Below are 12,726 nucleotides of genomic sequence, written 5' to 3' on the forward strand. Positions count from 1 at the left end.
AGACTAAACAAGAATTTGTAAGTAGAACAAGTAACAAACCAATGAAGCAAGAATAGTAGCGATTTTGTAGAAAACGCTATATGGCTTATTCTATTACTTTTCAGTGGATTTATATATATATTGTGCATCACATTGGCTATCCAATTGTCGGCCTTGGCGAGAAATTGGGTGCGTAATCTACACAATCATCGACCTTAGTGAAGTGCGACTAATTTATTCCCAAATCACCTTGAACTTACTCTGTGACCCGCACGTTTTGATTCATTCAAATTGGATTCTACTAGAGTAACCGGATGACGTATCGTAAAAAAAATGGAAGAAAATGTAGTTAGCAACTGGCAGAGGGGCAGACAGACACACAAACAATTTTAAAAAGGTTTCGCTTTTCGAAGAACCTTAACTACAATCTGTAATATGCGGAAAACGAGTTGGATCAAATTTAAAATACTTAGCGAATTGACTCTGCTCTATTGCTAGTAATATGCACGTAAAAATGCGATAATACAGTTCCATTGTGGAAACAAAAAGGACCCAGAAAGTCAGTCAAGCGACTTCTCACGCTTCCCAAAGCAAAAGAAGTGAAAACTGACTACAGCAACTCCCAATATATAGGGACGTTGTAAAACTGCTGGCAAAAGAAAGACTTAAAATTATGCAGTCCCCTCAATGTAACGCCTTCGCAGACTCCAAAGTTGAGCCACTGCAGCACCTATCATTCACAAGAGCAGGATATAGAATTGACTGGAAGAGATTTACAGGTTCCGCAAACTTTAACAATCGAAAATGTTGCAAGAGGAACCAGAATACTGTCAAAGTGGCGGTTACCAATGAAGTTGAAAGAACTGCTTCCCAATCCTTTGAGGATTTTAAAGTACTCAGTACATAGAGATGACTTCCAAGATTAAGGACGCAACTATGAAATGCGAGTCGGAGTGGGGGTTGTTCATGAACACCAAAGATCGGCTTTGCGGAAACTTTGTGAACTTTGATTCACATTTTGGTAACGCAGAGACTGTTGTATGCTGCAATTAGTGGTAATGCTACCTGCTCGCAACAGCGATGGAAGGTTGTCCAAGCTGTCGAAATTTCTATGCTGGTCGAGACACTGTTGTGGGAACTGGAAAATACACACCCAGGCATAGGTATTTGTTGATGATGTCAGAACAAACCCAAATGAGACTGCAATGGTATCATTTACAAAAAGGGGTCTCAACAAATGAACAACTTTCCGAAGAACTGAAATATCTCTTCTTTTTAATGAAAATCTTCTTTAGAACAAGCACAAAAAAGCAAAGGTGAAAAGAGCACTAAAAACCTGTTAGATCTGCAAGTAGACCTTACCTAGCCATAGGAATTGAACCCAGCACCAGAATTTACGGCAAGTTCTGTGGTCCATTTTTGAGTTGGGGACGAAAAATACACTCATAGTATTTCCTGCTTGTCATAAAAGGTGACAAAACTGGACGGAAATTTGCTACCGAACCTTCAATAACGGGTCGCACAAAGACTGGCCTTACGACTACGACCTACCTCTGCATTCGCATTTGACTTAAAATAATTTATTAACATGAACTGATTGCGATTAAAATAAAAATACTAAGTATTAAATAGTAAACAAAAGCTCGTATTTGTTAAATATAATCTAAGTACATTTAAACAACATTGTTGAATCCACAAGTTCATCATTTCAGAATGTCGGAAGATCCGATCCGGCACTTGAAGGACTCCGCGGGACAAGTTAAATTTACCAAGTAGTCGAATATCATTCGCAAGTTATCTACACAAGGGCCACTAAGGCCGATTAATGAGCAGCCTGGGGTTCATTTTTGTATGTATTGTTAAGGGAATGAACCAGTCAGGATTTCTCTCAAAAAGGTCCAAGTCAAAAAAAAAAGAAAAACGTATTTCCGATAAAGAAAAAGCAGTTATTTATAGAGAAGCAGCTGGCTAAGAGCATCAAGAGTCGTGAACACGTGTGATGTTGTATTGTTCTCGGTACTTTTGTTAAGTTGTTTTTCTCCATATAATCCACAAGAAGTTTTAATGGTACCAAAAACCTGTACTTCTAAGATGAACCTAAGAGGATTTTCTTGTATAATAAATTTCTAAAGTATGGTAATAATAATAATAGTTTATCAGGTATAATATCATATGGGATGTATTTTGAGGCCTAGATATTGTATTGTGAATTCTTTTTAGATTTTTCGGGAGGATAGGTTCTGAGAACGAGACCTGTTACACTTTTCGAGGCACAAATTTTGAGCCCTCACCCGCCTATATTTCACCCGATATTAGAAAATGATCATCTTCGAAAACTTCTAATGCCCTTTCATTTGATATGCCCATATTCTATAAAAAGAAATGTACACCCCCGTTTCAGATCTATGGGGAACCCCCTTAAACTCAATATAAAATGACATTGAATCGATTCTAATAAGGTTTTCTTTCACATAAAAGCTTCGAAACTACACTCCGTAAATAATTGCAATGTAGTTGAAATGTTCATTGCCATTTTATCTAATTTTTAGTTTACTCGAAAACGGGTGTGTCCCATTTGAATTCGTTTTAAGTCAGCGTAACGTTCAGTTTCAGTTACCCGCATGGTTTTGTTCCGCTGCGGCGCTCCTCTCAAGTTCGACTTTATCGAAAGATATGTCGCATGAAAATAGGAAGGTCGTGGGATCTTCTGTCACCCTATTCACCGTTTCAGTTAAGGTACCACGGTTTTGGCCATCGCACTCGTCGCCAACGTGCTGAACGAAGACTCCTACGCAAAGCTGAAGGATCAGCTCATCCAGTGCCAGTCAGTAAGTGAGACAGCCAAAATGAATTATTTGCTGACATCAGATCTATCGCACCCCCAGCGAACCACTTGGGCAGATGAAGCAGCTGTGTGGAGACTAGGTTGGATCTAAGCTACTGAAGCTCTTGGTGCATCAACCACTATTGGAGGGCACGCAGGCGATACTAGCGTGTACCGGCAGAAGTTCTCTAGTTCTCTGCCCAAAGTCACGGCCAACATCCACGAGGTGCACACGCGCCCTGCAGCCGCGGAGGTTTCGGCCAACGTGGCGAAATTGAGAATGACGACGTTTACAGTCAATGTGGCCACACTGTCGGCAGCGATGAATACTTTCCGTTGAGGGCAGAGATGAGGAAATACTTGAGGAGTTGCTCCTGCACTGCACCAAATCGTAACTCTCCTTCGTTCTTCTTTTTTTGAAGGAGCGGTATTGGGGAAATGGTCACTCTTCGCTATATAATTAGCATGTCCACAAGTATCTGACCCGTACGCTTCTTTTGTATGCGAGGGAATGCCTTAGGAACGTTAACAATTACGCCATTGTCAAGGAAACGTGAAAAAAATCACTGGCGATGTGTCAAATGCTTGCACTCGGTAAAAAATGCGACCTGAATGTCATCTAGGTAGGCCAAACTGAAGGCCAGGTTCCGTAGAACAGAATGATGAATCTCTGAAAGGTTTATCCCACATTTCACAGGCCAAAAGTAAGCCATGTGAATTCTAAGAGTTCGAAAGGTGTCAAAATCGCAGCCTTTCGAATATATTTGGGAGCTATAGGCACTTCACCGTAAACCTTGGTGAGATTCAAGGTCAAGAAATACGCGAAGTCTTGGACGAATAATCTTCATAAATCACAGTTCGCCTTTGGATGGAGTGCATATGACCAACTGTTATGCTGATGCTGCACATCCATCAGTTGCACATAGTCACACAGAAAGTGTAGTCCTAATATGAGGACACTGATGTCAGCTAAAATGAAGCTCGATGGAAAGGCCTTACGCAAGGCAAGACTCATCGAACGTGGAGGTTATAATCGCTCTTTTATATGTAGTATGTATAATCTCAAACAAGAAGAAAGTATCAGTTGTGTTGAATGTAAGTGTAATGTGTACCAGGTGAGTTTGTGTAGCACAACGATAAACCCTTTCTGTGGATCGAAGAATACAATGTAGAGAAGGCGTTGTTTTCCCATAACTATGTACGTGTGCAGCGTGCATTGCATCAGTGTGTCCGCAGTTTTTGACGAATTCGCTTCGCCATTAAATGGGACAAAGCTTGAAAAGAAAGAAGAAGACTTCCGCAGTTCATGTTAAACCTGGCTTATTTCACGGCAGTTTCAAGCTGTTTCAAAGAGATCATTCCGACTAGGTCCAACAAACCTAGACCAACCTGTGTTATTTGTAGGGTTAATTAATCATATGTACTTTGTATTAATCAAAAAATGATTAAACCGTGAGTTCGCATCTACTTGACTCCAACTGAACCAATAGGAGAGAAAATGTCCGACCTCCTTTTTTTGTGCAAAATCCGCAAACTTTGAGAAAATTGGACATTGATGTCCTCTAGAGCATCGTTAGTATCTGCAACTCCAGTTATACTACCAAAAAAACTTCACCTCCTCCTCCACGTGGTGACCAATGGGAGTTCTTTCTTAAAGAAAAAGCCCCGTCATCGTTCACGCCCCTGCAGAGGAGACTACAGACTCGGAAAAGAATACCTTCTCAGAGGCAGTAGAATGAACGCTCAAAGCCTGTGCCAGGTATGATATTGAAGTAAAAATAAAACTAGGTAGCTTGCTCCTACTACAATATATTTTAATAGTTAGTAAATACGTATTTCGAAAGCTACTTACTCTCTTCCTCAGTACTTAAGCTACTAGCTTAAGTAGCTTTCGAAATACGTATTTACTAACTATTAAAATATATTGTAGTAGGAGCAAGCTACCTAGTTTTATTTTTATTTAGAAGAACTACAAGCATCGGAACGATAACTATTTTATGATATTGAAGCTTACATAAAAACATAGGGAACGCACTCGCAGAGATTTATAACGAACTTCATCGAGTGCAGAAGCGGCTTCACAGACCAAAAAAAAACCCTGGGGAACCAACAGGTCTGTGAACTCGAAAAGTACAGGGAGCAGCCGCACCATGCGCGGAAGTTTTACCAACAAATCAGAAGGATGAAGCCTTATACACCTCGATGCTCATCCTACCGAGACAAAGAGAGAAATCTGATTTTCGACAGAATGGGCCTATTGGAGCAATGAGTTGATGGCTTTGATTAACTGCTGAACAACCAGAACATCGGCAAATGGGAGGTCCCGCCAACTGAAGACGACTGACAAATAGGGCCACCACCAAGTATAGAAGAAGTCTAATTCATCATATCAAGAATCATAGGTCGCCAGAAGCCGATGGAATTGCCTTCGAACTGGTTAAATATGGAGGCGACCAATTATACCAAACGGTACATCAATTTACGCCGAAGGTATGGGGCAGCGAATCAATGTCTGATGAGTGGCAACAAGGAATCATCTGTGCCCTATATAAGAAGGGGAGTACCACGAAATGTACCAATTGTAGCGGTATCAGGTTACTGAGTACCATCTATAAGATATTCTCTGCTGCCTTGCTAGACCAGATGGCCCCATACGGCCACAACATCACTGGACCATAAAAAAGAAGTTTCACTTCAGCCAAATCAGCAATAGATTAGATTTTCTCTTTATGGCAAGCGATGGAAAAACTGTTGGAAAATGGCCATCAGTTGCACCATCGTTTCACCGGTTTTAAAACGTCTATGATTTCATAGCTAGGGCAAAATTGTTCACGGCCAAGAGAGAATTCGGTATCCCAGCAAAATTGATAAGACTGACCAGAATCACCCTGAGCAATATGCGAGGTAAGATGAGCATTACTCTTGGGACCATTCTACACCAGCAACGGTCTAAGGGAAGGGAATGTCCTGTCCTTGTTAAGCTGGGCCTGGAAAAAGTGATCCGCGATGCAGATGTTATTGCAAGGGACACTATCCCGTTCAAGTTCATCCAACTACTAGCCTATGCTGACGATATCGACATAATGGAAAGAACAACATGAAGTGTATAAATTGCCTTCATCCGAGTTCGACCAGATGGCAATTCGGGCGAGATCTGAGGATGAAGGCAAGATGAAATACATAATAGAGAGGCTTCAATATCAAATGGCAGTGGTCAAATTAGAACAATAAAGATAGGAGGCGGCAACTTTGAGGAGGCTAATTATTTCTCCTATTCGTGAAGGGTATAAATGTGCCACTTAACGCAATGAACAAGGTGTGGTTTCACCTTCCAGTTAATTGCAAGGGCATTACATCATTTCTTAACCAAAAATATCAGTAACGTTGGAAAGACTGTAATGGGCCGGTACAATGTCCTACGAAATCGTCCAATTAAAATCTACTGGATCACTTTCTGTGAAGGTATTTGAAAGGCAGGTTTCTAGGGACAGCAGCAGTTCCTTCTTAAATAAGTTATAGTACGCTGTTGTGAAGATGTCAACCAGAATGTTATCAGAAGCAATAGGTAATTTTAGTAAAAAAATTTCCTTTTGATTAACAGTGGAGGGCAGTTAATTGGAACATTTCCATAAAAAAATGAAATGAAAATACTTGGAATATAACGTCTTTTAATTTTCATTCATGAAAGAGTCCGTTACATCAATTTAACCGTTGAAAATAAATTTCTTTGTTATAGTGAAATTCAGTGTTTTTGTTTTCATTTTTATAGTTTATATGTCCAGGTCCTTAACTGCCACAAATTGGGTAAGTAGGATGAAATGATGTTAACAAAATTTGATCACGTGTAAACACAAAACCTCATTAAAATCGGTTTACTGTCTGTCTGTCTGTCTGTCTGTCCGTCTTTTTTTTTTTTTTTGTTGAGGAGGTGGAAATCTTCAAAAAGACACTGGTCTGGACACACCAGCGTGTGGGATTTTTACCCACCCCCGACTCCCTCCCTGCCCCGCGGAACCACCATAAGGTATTACATCACGGGGCGGAGTCACCTCACTCTAGCTTTGTCACCTTTCTTCTATACGCGGCGCACGTGACCGCGTTTTTCTCCTCTCCTCTGCTTTTCGCAGTTTATTTTGGATAGATGCGATCATGGAGTTTACCGCATCCCAATTCTCTTGATGTTGAGCATTTTCGGCACCAGATTTTCTGGTACCAGCACCTCCCCTAGAGTCTCCTCTAGATTCCTCCTTTCTTCCACAAATCTCGGACAGTGGAAGAATACATGCTCTGGGTCCTCTGGGACTCCATTGCAATTTGGGCAATCGGGTGAGGTCTCCAATTTAAACCTGTGAAGGTATTGGAGATATCCTCCGTGCCCCGTGAGAAACTGGGTGAGATTATAATTAATCTCACCGTGTCGTCTCTCCAACCACTCCTTGATGGCAGGAATGAGCCTGTGCGTCCACCGGCCCTTTCCCGAGCGTTCCCACCGCTCTTGCCATCTATTTATGGATCTCTCCCTTTCAGTCTTCCTCGTCCGCGATGAGGAAGAGGTTGGCTTTGCATTGTATATGTTCGCCATCTCATCTGCCAAGATGTTAATCGGCATCATTCCAGAGATGACGAATGCTGCATCATCTGAGACAGTCCTGAAGGCAGAGCATACCCTCAGGGCTGTCCTTCTGTAGACTGAACTCAGTTTGGTAGCGTTCCCTGACATCCACAACGCCTCCCTCCAAACTGGGGTTGCATAGAGCATGATCGAGGTCACCACCCTGGCTATAAGCAACCTAGAGGTATGCCGTGGCCCTCCCACGTTCGGCATCATCCTTGCCAGGGCCATACTTGCAGTGGATGATTTGTCGCAAACATACCGCACATGTTGCTTATAGCTAAGCTTCCTGTCTATCACCACTCCCAAGTATTTGATGGTCGGCTTGGAAGTGACGATATGATTCCCGATTCTAATACAGGCGTAATTTCTCTCTCGGCGTTTAGTGATGAGGACCGCTTCCGTTTTTTCCTCCGCAAGTGTCAGACCTGAGCTCTTTAGCCAACTTTTAACAGCACCGATTGCCTCACTTGAGTATAACACAGCATCTTCGAGATGCTTTGCGACAACAACCAGCGCTATGTCGTCAGCGTAATCCACCACTGTGGCTTCCCCCGGAAGGGGAAGATTAAATACATCGTTGTACATGATGTTCCACAGTAGTGGGCCCAATAAGGAGCCCTGCGGGACACCCGTGGAAACAACGTACTTCTGCGATCCGTCATCGGTGTCATACCAGAGCCTCCTTTCAGTTAAATAACTATCGACGATAGCAGCGAGATAGGCGGGAATACCAACCTTCGCTAAAGATTTCCGTATTAGATTCCAATTGGCCGAATTGAATGCATTTTTCACATCCAGGGTTACTACCACGCAATATTTGCTGGTACTACCCTTTCCGTGAATTGCATCTTCGGTCAAGCCAGTAACCAATTTGATGGCATCAATGGTTGATCTGGCTTTACGGAACCCACACTGCCGATCCGAAAGGCCGCCTTGGCTCTCAACAACCGGGAGTAATCTATTATAGATTACCCACTCTAGCATTTTCCCCACCGTGTCCAGGAGACATATGGGTCGATATGAGGATGGTTCACCTGGAGGTTTACCTGGTTTAGGCAAAAGTACCAACTTTTGCCGCTTCCATGCCACTGGAAACATCCCCGCGGACATGCACGCTTCGAACAACTCAGCGAACATGTCCGGTCTGGATTTCACGGCAAGCTTAAGGGCCTTATTCGGTACTTCGTCCAGGCCCGGCGCTTTGGTGTCTCCTATTCTACCGCAGATATCCAACAGCTCGTCTCTGGTGACTGGTGGAATTGCCGCCATTCAGAGGTGGTTGGAATGTGTCGGTGCTCTCCTCTTGCTGGGGGAATAACCCCTGGATGATTTTTAGCAAGAGGGCGGGGCACGTGAGCGGCGGAGATGAACGGCCTCTGAATCGTCCCATCACGATTCTGTAGGCATTCCCCCACGGGTTTATGTTCGCTTCTGAGCAGAGCTCCTTAAAGCACTCCCTCTTGCTTCGCTGGATGGCGAGCTTGAGGTTTTTGCGGGCTGCCTTATAGGCGAGCTCTTTTTGTCCCTCTTCGACTCTACCTATCGCCCTCTGAGCCACTCTTCTGGCTCGGTGGCAGGCTGATCGAAGGCCGGTCAGTTCATCATTCCACCAGTAGTTTGGTCTTCTACTGGGGAATGAACACCTTCTAGGCATGGACGCGTCACACGCTTTGGCAATGCAGTGAGCAGACGGATGGCTCTTTCCGTAGAGGTGCCTGCTTTATCAGGCTGATCTAACCACACCTCTATGAAGGTCTCCTCATCCAAAGATTTTGCAGACCAGCCTGAAATCTTTCTCGGTTTCGGGCATGATAGCTCTTTGGCCTGTGGCTCGACACATGTCTCAAAGAAGATTGCCTGGTGATCGCTGTGGGTGTAGCGTTCACTGACGCACCAGGACATACCACGCACCAGCGAAGGGCTGACAAAGGTCAGGTCTACAACCGAGCCTGACCCCCCTTTCTGGAAGGTGTTTACAGCACCTTCGTTAGCCAAAACCATGTCCATCTGCGCAAAAGCTTCTAATAAACTGCGCCCCCTAGCATTTGATTCCCTACTACCCCACTCTAGGGCCCAAGCATTGAAATCACCAGCAATCCCCTTTGGACTACGTCCCCTCGCGTCGAGAACAAGATTATCAAGCATTTGCTCGAATTCAGACAGTGTCAAACTTGGCGGGGCGTAGCAACTGTATACATATACACCACTTATTTTCGCCCACACGAAGCCACTGCCTCCTTGACTTGCAGAACATTGTATGGCCTGTCGACCGCAAGCCCATATCGCCGCTCCACCAGTCGAATCTTTGACCCATATGCCACCGTGACGGTGTCTATACGGTTCGCTTATGATGGCAACTTCCATGTTAGATTCGAACGTGGTCTGCTCAAGTAAATCCTGAGCGACCCTGCAATGATTGAGGTTTATTTGGATAAACCTCATTTTCTCATTGCAGTGAGCGCCTTCCTAAATTCCGGACATTTACCACTTCCGGCAATATGCCGGTTATCCTGTCCCTCTTTTACTTCGCACAATAGGCATTTGGGGTCCCTATTGCACTCTCTGGCAATATGACCTTTCTCCCCACACCTTCTGCATCGATCGGATCGATCAATTCTGGTGGTGCATGCCTTCGCGAAGTGCCCAAACATAAGGCATTTAAAGCACCTCTTCAGTGAAATTGGTTCCCTTAAACGGCAGACAACCCATCCAATCCGAACCCTTCCGGCAGCCAACAACATCTGTGCTGCCTCCGCTGGTACTCATATTGTGGCTGTTTGAGTACCACCATAGGCTTTTCGCAAGCCCACAACTGACTCCTCGGTGAGTTCTTTCAACTTGAATTGCTCCTTCGGAGCAGTACAAATTTCTTCTTTCGATGTTACTTCATCGAGATCCTTACATTGTATATAGATCTCATGTTTTTGGGCACGCACTGCGGCATTCTCCCCAATGAGTTTTTCACTTGAGTGGAAGTGGAGTCATCAGTTTTGCCCACGCTGGATCTTTTCAGCTCGAACATGAGATCCCCTTTCTGGGTTCTTCGGATTCGGTTTACATTTCCGCTCAGATCTTTTAGGTCGGGATCCGCTTTGACCTTTTTGAGTATCTCCGCGTAGGACAGGTTGCCCTTACTGGAGATAACAATTACATCTGGACGAGTTCGCACTTTTGCTTTTCGTTCCGCTTTTTCGTTGGTAACTTTAGTCCATCCATCGTTTTCGCTGGTCTTGGGCTTCGCAACGCTGGTCGAGTTTCCTAGATTCGCTGTACGGTTTCCTCCTTCTGACCTGTTGGTGTTGGTTTTCAGGATGTCCTGTCCGCCTTTTTTTCTCTTAGGCGCCTGCTGATTATTTACAGGATCCCCTTCTTTTTCACGTACTCACTTATTTCGCTGGAATTCGATGGCAATACGGTTAGGCGTCACTTGGGTCGCTTGTGATACTGTTGGCACAGCGGGGTTTGGCGTGTCCTTATTATTCTTTTCCTCCTGTGATCTATTGTAGAGCACTCTAATAGCCCTCACCATATTCTTTATGGCTTGGTGCACGTTGTGCTTGTCCTTGATAAACTCGGACAACTCAACTATTTTTGCCCCGAGCTGGGTGAAGGGCAATTCCTCCAGATCGGGACTCTGTTCTCTATAAGTCCCGGCAGGGTTACCCCTTTTGCACGGTCCTTCACTTTTGGCGTTTATTCACCTTGCCTGTACCTTGTCCTTCATCGTCTTTGGCATTGGTGGAGATCTCAAGGTTGATGAGCTTCTTTTGAATGGGTCTCTTCCTTGTTCCTGGAGTACCTCCTGCTGTCGAGCATCTTGAACATATGCGGTGGGTGTTGTCACGGTTTTTATCGTCCAAGGATCTGCCTTCAGTTCATCTTTGTTTGGTCTTTTTATTGGTGTTCTCGGTAAGGTCGTACTTTGCTTGAATACTTCCTTCTCCAGATCCAAATCACTTGTAGCATTATATGCCATGGTCTGTCCGTCTGTCTGTCTGTCTGTCTGTCTGTCCGTCACACGCATTTTTCTCGGAGACGGTTATAGCGATTGACACCAAATTTGTTAGAAAGGTGGAAACTGTGAACGCTCACGCATACAGTGAATTACATCCTTTTACGTCGAATTTAAGGGGGGGTCCCCATACATGCAAAAGGGGGGTGTAAAATTTTTTTTCATCAAATATAGTCGTATTGGGTATCAAATTGAAGGTCTCGATTAGTACTTTTCAAAGCCGATCTTAGTTTTGACATTCGTTGAAAGGGTGGGGAGCGCGGGGGGTTGAAAGTGATCACTTCTTTAAGGGGGCCATTCTCAGAAACTAAAAAACCGAAAAATCTGAAAAAAATCGGGAGGCTGCCACTATATGGTGCCTGGGCTCCGAAATACCTTCCATGCCGATATCTGTTTAAATAAAGTTAATAATAGTATATTACTACAATTTTTTGTAATTGGTTAGAAACCCCCCTTAAGTTCATCCTAGTACCATAAAATGCGGTGATATAGGCTATAATATAGAGCATGATCTGACCAAGTTTGGTGTAAATCGCACTATTACCAACAAAGTTATAATACCTCAAATTTGTTGCTTCTTTGAAAATTGAAGACTATGAATGTCAATATCACCCGAAAGTGGAAACTCTCACATAATATATGGATATATTACGTGCTACGTACTAAGAAATACACAAAACCTTTCGTACCTGAAGCGTCCAGCTTCCGGTTTCCCGACTTGTTAAATTTTTAATTTTATCCTTTTTATGAAAATTAGTACATTGCGTGTGCTAAAATTCGAGAAAAATTGGAATAAACAGCAATATTTTGGGGGAGAAAACACAATTTTTGAGGCAGTTAATTTTCTTAATCTAATCTCTTATCTAGGGTCAAAAATTACAGCCGATAACAGCTACGATGATGAAATCCGCGCAAAGTTACTGGCAACCAACAGAGCCTATTTCAGCTTACAAAAACTGTTCCGCTCGAAATGTCTCACCATAGAGTCAAAGGTCTTACTGTACAGACAATGATGTTGCCAGTTCTCATGTATTCCTCGACTTGGGTTTTTAGCAAGTAAAATTGCGAACTATTAGCCGCGTCCGAGAGAAGAATCCTCCGAAGAATTGTTGGCCCCTACATAAGGATGGATTATTCCATAGCCTAAATAACGACGAAATCTATGAACGACACCATGACCGTCAGGTTGTGGATAAAATCCGGCTCATTTTGTTGCGTTGTGCGGATCACTGAATCCGTATGGATGAGGATGATCCAGCCCGAAAGTCTATAAGGGCAATATCCATAGTAGAAAAA

The 12,726-nt window shown here is 43.5% G+C and overlaps 1 protein-coding gene across 1 annotated transcript in view; it reads right to left on the reverse strand.

Annotated features, from left to right (window-relative positions):
- LOC119649630 (proton-coupled amino acid transporter-like protein CG1139) overlaps window positions 1-12,726 on the reverse strand; it is a 246,042-nt gene that overhangs the window by 140,686 nt on the left and 92,630 nt on the right. The window lies entirely within an intron of this gene.

The sequence above is a fragment of the Hermetia illucens genome, chromosome 2, assembly GCF_905115235.1.
Source record: "Hermetia illucens chromosome 2, iHerIll2.2.curated.20191125, whole genome shotgun sequence".
NCBI lineage: Eukaryota > Metazoa > Arthropoda > Insecta > Diptera > Stratiomyidae > Hermetia > Hermetia illucens.